We start from the raw sequence: 8,589 nt of genomic DNA on the forward strand, positions 1-8,589 counted from the left end.
TCAGACTGATTTGCATATGGCCATGTCTGAACTGGGGTGGCTGAGTGAGCTAAAGAATGGTGATAGATTAAACCCAGATCAGTTGACTGGGGGTGAGTGTTTGATTTGCTCAAACGCTCCGTCCATCATCCCCTTTTGTTTCACTCCAGGGAATCGGCACCCCCCAGGAGTATCCATGTGAAAAGCCGAACACCAAGGCACGGGAAGTCCAATTTTGGGCAGTTCTTCACTACCTAGGCAGAGAACATCCATATGTACCCGCCCGGCCCTCAGCCTACCCCCCACCCCATCACACCTGGCATCCGTCAAGGCATTCTAAGGGGGGTGCCCTCAGGATATGGGATGACCATCTCAAAGTTGGCTGAGGAGTACGTGATAGCAACCTAGGCAGAGGCGCCACTGCACTCCACAGGCCTGTCATGGCAGCTTCGATATAGGGTTAACAGCTATCTGGTGGGTGGCACACTCAGTGCTACATTCTACTATTAGCCAGTGCCTTAGCTGCCCCAGGTATGTGGTGTACCTATTTACAGGGCACACGGAGGTACAGCACCTAATCCCACTGGGTAGGTAACCCCAGCCCAATGCGGGAGTACATACCCAATGCACAACTTCCCTCTGCAGAATAGGGGGAAAGTGCCCACATCCATAAGGTTATGCAGATAGAGTCAGCAAAGACTAGGAGGAAAAAGCAAAAGTTTTTGGGCAATTTCCCCTAAGAAGGTGATGTCCTACATATACATATATATATTTCTTTTTTAATAATAATTACATTTTGTATCATTTTAAAGTTTTTTTCTTCTTTTATCATATTGTTTTCTGGAGGTACAGAGGTTGTATGGAAAGTTATATACTCATGTTGCTTCTATGACTAATGAATGGATAGGTTCTCTGGGAGGGATACAAAGCGCCCTTGTGCTTGTGAGTGACACAGTGATTGAGTCTCAGAAGGACGGAGTCATCGATTGAAAGGGAAGTGACACAATGATCGGCTGTGCAAGAGAGAGAGGCGATGATTGCTCGCCTCTGGGGCATACAAGGTGAAAGATTCTAACACTCTTAACAAGTTGTGGCAAAAGATTTTCTAATTCTCGGCCAAACTGTAAGAAACCTGTTCTGCCACCCAGGAGTGGTGGAAGGACCCAGTGGAGGAGCCCGGTCAACGGGTGATGGAGCTTGGACAAAGTATAGAAAGTTTACAAAAAAGTTTTTAGACCCAGCTTCAGAGATGGTTGCAGAGATTGAGGCCCAAACCTATAGCGAGGTGATAGGTTATGTGTAGGGTGACCAGATGTCCGGGACTTCCCAGAAAGTCCCGGTTTTCACAGGATGTTCCTGTGTCTCAACCTTTTCTTACTTTTAAATAGCTGTCTCGGTTTTTGGGACAAGGGTCAGATCTTCTAGCTTAGTTTAAGTGAAAAGGTTTGCTCTCCTTTCACAGGCACAAATAAAGTCTGAAATAATGGATTTTTTTGTTTGTTTCTGCCCACTGTCTGCTCTCAGCAGAAAGACAGAGTAGGGAGGGAGTGGGGGTCAGGTGGGGACTCAGGGTGGAGGTCAAGCCATAATGTATATGCCGTCTTGTAAGTGTGTGTATGTATATATATATATATAACTAGGCAGGGATGGGGAACAAACAAGGGAGGTATTGGAATTGTAGACCTTACCTTTTTTTACCCCCGACCAACCAGTGTAACGACTAGCTTGCTCAATGAACCCCTAATCCCCCCTACTGTATCATGGCCAGTTAATTCCTTACCAGCTCCTTCAGTTGGCCATAATCATACTACATACACAAATTATAACTCTCATGTAGGATGGCAGGACCCGGGATGGGGATATTGACAAAACAACATAGATAGGAACAGCAGGATAGGAGGGAATAATAATGAGTCTAAAGGGGTTTGTGGCGTTTATGTTGACACCATTGTTACATGTTCAACGGTTGGTAACATTGAGATGGGGAGTTTTGTTGAAGAAGGTGGTACTAGACCGGGAATTACAAATGCTAATGCTGTGACATTACCCTCAACAATAGCTAACATGATTGTAGATCCCATTGATGATCATGAAAAGCTGATTAATAATATCGAAAGCCCGATGATCGCTCAAGTATCTCCAAACATTAACATTCACGATGGGACTGAGGCTAGCATTGGTACGCTTTTATCTTGGAATGTTGCTGGGTTGGGCGGTAAGTTAGATTCCCAATCCTGGGTGGATTATATCAGTGGGTATGATATCTGCTGCTTTCAAGAAACCTGGGCTTGTGACCCCCTTTTCTGTTTTGGTTATTTAAACTATTTTATACCAGCATCAAAAGGTGGAAGGGGGCGGCCTAAGGGAGGCCTCACTGTTTGGGTAAAGCAGGACTTGCACATTAACATCAAAATGTTGGACCTGGGAAGTAGTGATTTACAAGTATTAAGAATCTCCACAGGCAAGGGTCCACCAATGGATTTGTATAATGTTTATGCAAGAGGTAACAATGTAATCAATTCATCTACCATTGAGTTGTCTGCTGCCATAGAGACCAAGTCCCAAGATAGCATGGTGATAATAGCAGGGGACCTCAACAGGACTTTTGAACCCTTGGACTGTACAAATGACTCCTTGGGGAAGGACGAGGACAATCTCTGGGGAGTACCTTCTCTATGTTTAAAACCCGTAAAGAGACGGACAAAAGAGATTTTATTATTAAATGCAATTTGTATGGAACATGGTTTAAGAGCACTGAATGGGAGGACACCAGGGGACAAGGAGGGCAGCTACACTTTTGACAACGGTAACAGCAGGAGTAGAATTGATTATATATTGTGTAGTCTCCAACTGTGGAATGGGGTTGTTGACATGGCCATTAGGCCCAGGGTTGAAAGTGATCACAACCCCCTTTGTGTGACCCATAGGTGGTGGAACGTTGGAGTGGGAAACTCGCATCAAACTAATGACGAAGTCCCTGTTATGAGTAACGACGAACGCAGGTTAAAATGGCCAAAGGTATTGGCAAATGAGGCTACCATGACCTATATCAACAACGCGGTTGATAGTGCAATTTCCGCTATGGAGGCAGCAGATCCAGTAGTTCCGGGGGCTAGTGGTATCACCGAAATCCACAATAAGTTATTTTCCCTCCTGAAACCATGTTTCTTTATCAAAAACAGGAAAGGGAAGAAAACTAAAGATGTGGGAAGGTGGTTTGACAGCCAATGTAGATCGGCACGACTAGAACTGGGACAAGCTATAAGGAATAGGGACCGTGCTGCAATAACAGAGAATAGGAAACTGTACAAGACGGCCATTTACCGAGCTAAAAAGAAATGGGACGAAGACCATTGGGCCGAATTAAAAGAGGCTTCAGGTAACAATGACTCCAGGACATTTTGGAAAATTATCAAGTGGGGTAGAGGAGCTGGCCCCGCAAAGCCAGATAATAATGTAACAGAAGATGCCTGGGTTGACTATTTTAGACCACAGTATGCTGAAGTCATCCATCCTGGGGTGGCCGATGGCATAACACCAGTCTATGCAACCGACAATTTGTTTTCCCTTAGAGAAGTGGAAATTGTGATTAGTTCCGTGAAATGTGGGAGGGCGCCAGGGCCAGACGGGATTCCCCCGGATATTTTTAAATACGACATGACTAGATGGGCGAGGTATACCTTTCTAGTAGTAAATGCCCTAGCGAAGGGGGAAGTGGTCCCCGACCTTTGGAAAGGCGCAACTATTATCCCCATTCACAAGAAGGGTGATCGTTCACTGCCTGCCAACTATAGGCCTATAAGCCTAATAGCTACCATGCAAAAAGTAGTGGGGAGAATGGTAGCAAACCAGCTCATGGACTGGGTTGATGACAACAACGCCCTTTCTCCATACCAAGCTGGATTTAGGCGAGCAACCAGTACCATTGACCAGGTCTTCCGCTTCACTATATTGCGGTGGAAGACGGTTTTACTAGGAAGGGGCTGTCTGTATGTCGCGTTTGTCGACCTGTGGGCGGCATTCGACCTAGTCCCCCGGTTTAAGCTATGGCTGGTTCTGCAAAGGCTTGGGATTCCTGCCGATCTGCTCACACTAATCATGCGATTGCATGAATCCAACTTTGCAAGAGTACAGTGGGGTGGTAACGGGGAGACAACTTCGGACTTCCCAGTTGAAAGGGGTGTCCGACAAGGCTGTTCCATGGCTCCTTTACTCTTCTCGTTATTTATTAACGGGATTGTTGAGAGAATGTTGGAGGCTAGCGTAGACGCTCCGTCGTTAGCGGACACCAGGGTTCCGATCCTGATGTTCGCTGACGACACCCTTATCTTGTCTAAAACCCCTGCAGGGCTACAACGTGCACTAAACATTTTTGATGTTTTTTGCACAGAGCATGGGCTAGAAGTGAACGTGGGAAAAACAAAATTGATGGCCTTCTCCCCACGTTGCAGAAATCACCCCAAGGTAACCTTAAACAACAGCAGGTTAGATACTGTCGCAGAGTTCACGTATTTGGGAGTACAGATTGCAGAGGGCGCTGGCTGGACGCATCTTTTGGATAAAGTGGTCTTAAAACACCAACAGCTCTCAGGTGCCTTGAGGGGGGAACACCGCAAATCCAAGACAAAACCGATTAAACCCGCACTCATAGTGTACGATGCGAAGGTCTTGGGTGCCACATTATATGGTGCGGAGTTATGGGCTTGGGACAATCTTGTGGCTCTACAGACTTCTGAGAACAAGTTCTTGCGAGGGATCACAGGACTTCCACAGAGCACCCCCTTAATCCCATTGTTTCTGGAGCTGGGTAGGCGTCCTATTGCCGACAGAGCTCGATTGCGCCCAGTCCTCTATTGGAGACGTCTCTGGACGACTCCAGAAATTAGACAATATGCGGAGGGTTTTCTTTGGATAATTAAGGAAGACATCTTCCACAAGATAAAATGGCTCAAAAACCTGAAGGCCTTGTTGACTAACTTAGGGTTTTCAAATCTCTGGAATAACCCAGTGGGAGAAATCTTCCCAAGCAAAGAAGCCCTCAAATCACAATATTGGGATTGGGTGGGTGGTAATCTGCTGAAAGACGCTAGGGCCGACTCTATGGCTGGTCGCTTCCTGGAGACAAAAATCTTTCCTATCCTAGAAAACTATTGGGATACCATTACGGTACCAATGGATAGGAAGCTCGTCTTTCAGTTAAGATCCGGATCTATCCCCCTAAAGAAACTGACAGCTGGTTGGCATAGACCGACCAATAACTTATGTCCAGCATGTGAAAATGCCGTGGAGAGTGTAGGCCATTTCCTATTTGTATGTCAAGCTTATTCACTACCGAGGAGAAAATGGCTTACGCCTGTATGCAAAAACCTGGGGACACGCGACAGCGCAGTGGCTTTAAGAATCTTATGTACAACAACCCAGGATTCGATAGTCATAGGGGTAGCCAAATACCTGGGCTGGGCTTGGGCAATTAGACGACGATCTCTGGGGGGAATTAGGTAATCAGGTTTTCCTTTTAACCACGACTTATGTAAAACTATTTGTCTCAAATGTTTATTTTTTTTTTATGCTAATATTGTATGAGCTGTACAGAATGTATAATGAATTTATATCTGTAATTGTTATGTCTTATTCTGTAATTGTTTTAAATTTTATGTGCTTTTATGAGAACTGTCTCGAATAAAGCTTATACAACAACAATATATATATATATATATGGTAATTGGACAGTTTGGAGCACGCCACGGACACCGGGAGAAGAGACGGCAGTGTTGGGATTATTAATCCCACATCGGGCATTTTGTGGAGTGTCACATTGGCCCCTGTTGAAAGGACTCCTGTTCCACGTGGCTGAGGTGGTATTGGGGGACCGGAGGAAGCGAACTTGATGAGGGACTCCAAAGCAGGAAAACTTTTCCTTCGTTTCATTGGTGGTATGCTGTTCCTTGGAGGATAATTAAAACTCCCCCACCCCTCCTGCACTGACTTTTGGCATTTTTCCTTGTTCCCCCAGCGCACAATCTCCAAGGGTTTAAACACTGTACTCTGGGAAATGAAGTCCGTCAACAACAACGGGACTCCACACAGGTGTGCAACTGATCAACAGGGGGCGGAGCGCACCTGCTCCAACAAGGTACAAGGGGGCTGAACTCACCATAACTTCTGTGACTGCACATTTGGGACGCTTTGGGCGCTGAGGAAGGCAGGAGTCTGCCGAAATGCATTCGCCAGTTCTGAATTAAATGGCTTCCAACGAAATCCTCCTGGGTCTCTGTCTCGTTCCTTTGGAGGGAGTTCTGTGTTCATATATATATATATATATATATATATATATATATATATATACACACACACACACACACACACACAATTATAGGCGCACATTTACAAGGCTGCACAAAAAAATGGAACAGGCCAGATATAAAAGTGAGACTAAAGGCTTTAGTCCTTCTTTTATGTCTGACCAGTCCTGGTTTTTGCTCCTCAAAATTTGGTCACCCTAGTTATGTGGTAAACACATTTGGGAGAAGGGGACTATGAACTAACCTGGAGCCAGAATGTGGCACAATGTTCTGAAGTCCCCATTCAGATTGTGGAGAACATTTTTCCAAAGTGGGGTGAAAACATCTAGAGAGAAGTGGCAGAGGGTGCTAAAAGATTCAGTAACCTAGAAATAGACAGAAAGGGGAAAGATTCTGGGAGACAGACATAAGGTGCTGTGAAACCCAAAGGCGTTGTGGGCCAAAAGACTGTAAGGCCCACCCCAGAAACTAATGAGTTCTGGGACCCAAAGTCTGGTTCTTATGGAGGGTTCTGAAACCCAAATCTGAATCTGAAGGACGGTCTGGGACCCAAAGCCAGATGCTAAGGAAAGATGCTACCTGAGACCGAGCATTGTTGAGGACAGGCAGTTGCTGCACAGAAGCAGAAAAGCAGCATTCCTGGAGACAATAGATTAGGAGATGAATCATCTGTGGAAATTCATTACTTTAGAAGCATTAACTGTGAAGGTGCAGTATTCCAGGAGGCACAATACATCCCCTGAGAAGCAATATCTATTGAGAAGTATTTGGTTAGAAGTATTAACTGCGCAGGAGCCGTGTTACAGGAGACGCAATACATCATGAGAAGCAATAACTGCAAAGAAGCATTTGGTTAGAAGCATTAATTGCGCAGGAGCAGTGTTACAGGAGACACGATACATCATGAGAAGCAATATCTGCAAAGAAGCATTTGGTTAGAAGAATTAACTGCGCAGGAGCGAGCAGTGTTACAGGAGACACAATACAACATGAGAAGCAATAACTGCAAAGAAGCATTTGGTTAGAAGCATTAACTGCGCAGGAGCGGTGTTACAGGAGGTACAATACATCATGAGAAGCAATGACTGCAAAGAAGCCTTTGGTTAGAAGCATTAACTGCGCAGGAGCAGTGTTACAGAAGACACAATACATCATGAGAAGCAATATCTGCAAAGAAGCATTTGGTTAGAAGCATTAACTGCGCAGGAGCGGTGTTACAGGAGGTACAATACATCATGAGAAGCAATAACTGCAAAGAAGCATTTGGTTAGAAGCATTAACTGCACAGGAGCAGTGTTACGGGAGACACAATACATCATGAGAAGCAATAACTGCAAAGAAGCATTTGGTTAGAAGCATTCACTGCGCAGGAGCCGTGTTACAGGAGACACAATACATCATGAGAAGCAATAACTGCAAAGAAGCCCTTGGTTAGAAGCATTAACTGCGCTGGAGCCGTGTTACAGGAGATACAATACATCATGAGAAGCAATAACTGCAAGGATCACTCCTGAACTTGTTTCCTTGCTGTAAAGCCAACGTGGATCAACGCGACCCCTCCAGAGGGAATAGCATCGCCTTATCCTCCCCAGGACTTTAAAGACCTCGCCGGACCCGCTTCGCGGGTCCCGCAGCGCCTCGTGTGACAGAGGCTGCATTCCAGTGGGAGCTACTATCAAAGAGCGGGCAGGTAGAGGAGCCGGCGGGGCTGCGAGCACAGGCAGGGACTCCAGTATCCAGGAGCCCCTGCGCGCCCATTTGACACACCTGGGCTGCTCTCCCCGCTGGCCACGCCCCCCGCTACCTCGCTGTAAAGGCGGCGGTTCCAACGGAAGCCTTGGATCACTCCTGAACTTGTTTCCTTGCTGTGAAGCCAACGTGGATCAACGCGACCCCTCCAGAGGGAATAGCATCGCCTTATCCTCCACAGGACTTTAAAGACCTCGCCGGACCCGCTTCGCGGGTCCCGCAGCGCCTCGTGTGACAGAGGCTGCATTCCAGTGGGAGCTACTATCAAAGAGCGGGCAGGTAGAGGAGCCGGCGGGGCTGCGAGCACAGGCAAGGACTCCAGTATCCAGGAGCCCCTGCGCGCCCATTTGACACACCTGGGCTGCTCTCCCCGCTGGCCACACCCCCCTGTCCACCAACCTATGACAGACAGTGAAAGAGAATTAAACGGACCACGACACCCGCTTCGCGGGAGCGCGCCGGGAGAAGCCCGGGACAAGGGCGGGACCGTCTGTGGCCGTCAGGGGCCGAAGGAGGCCGGGCTGGGCCATCCCCCTGACAAGTGATCCACAGCTCCTTC

Source organism: Lissotriton vulgaris, chromosome 7 (assembly GCF_964263255.1).
Source record: "Lissotriton vulgaris chromosome 7, aLisVul1.2, whole genome shotgun sequence".
Taxonomy (NCBI): Eukaryota; Metazoa; Chordata; class Amphibia; order Caudata; family Salamandridae; genus Lissotriton; species Lissotriton vulgaris.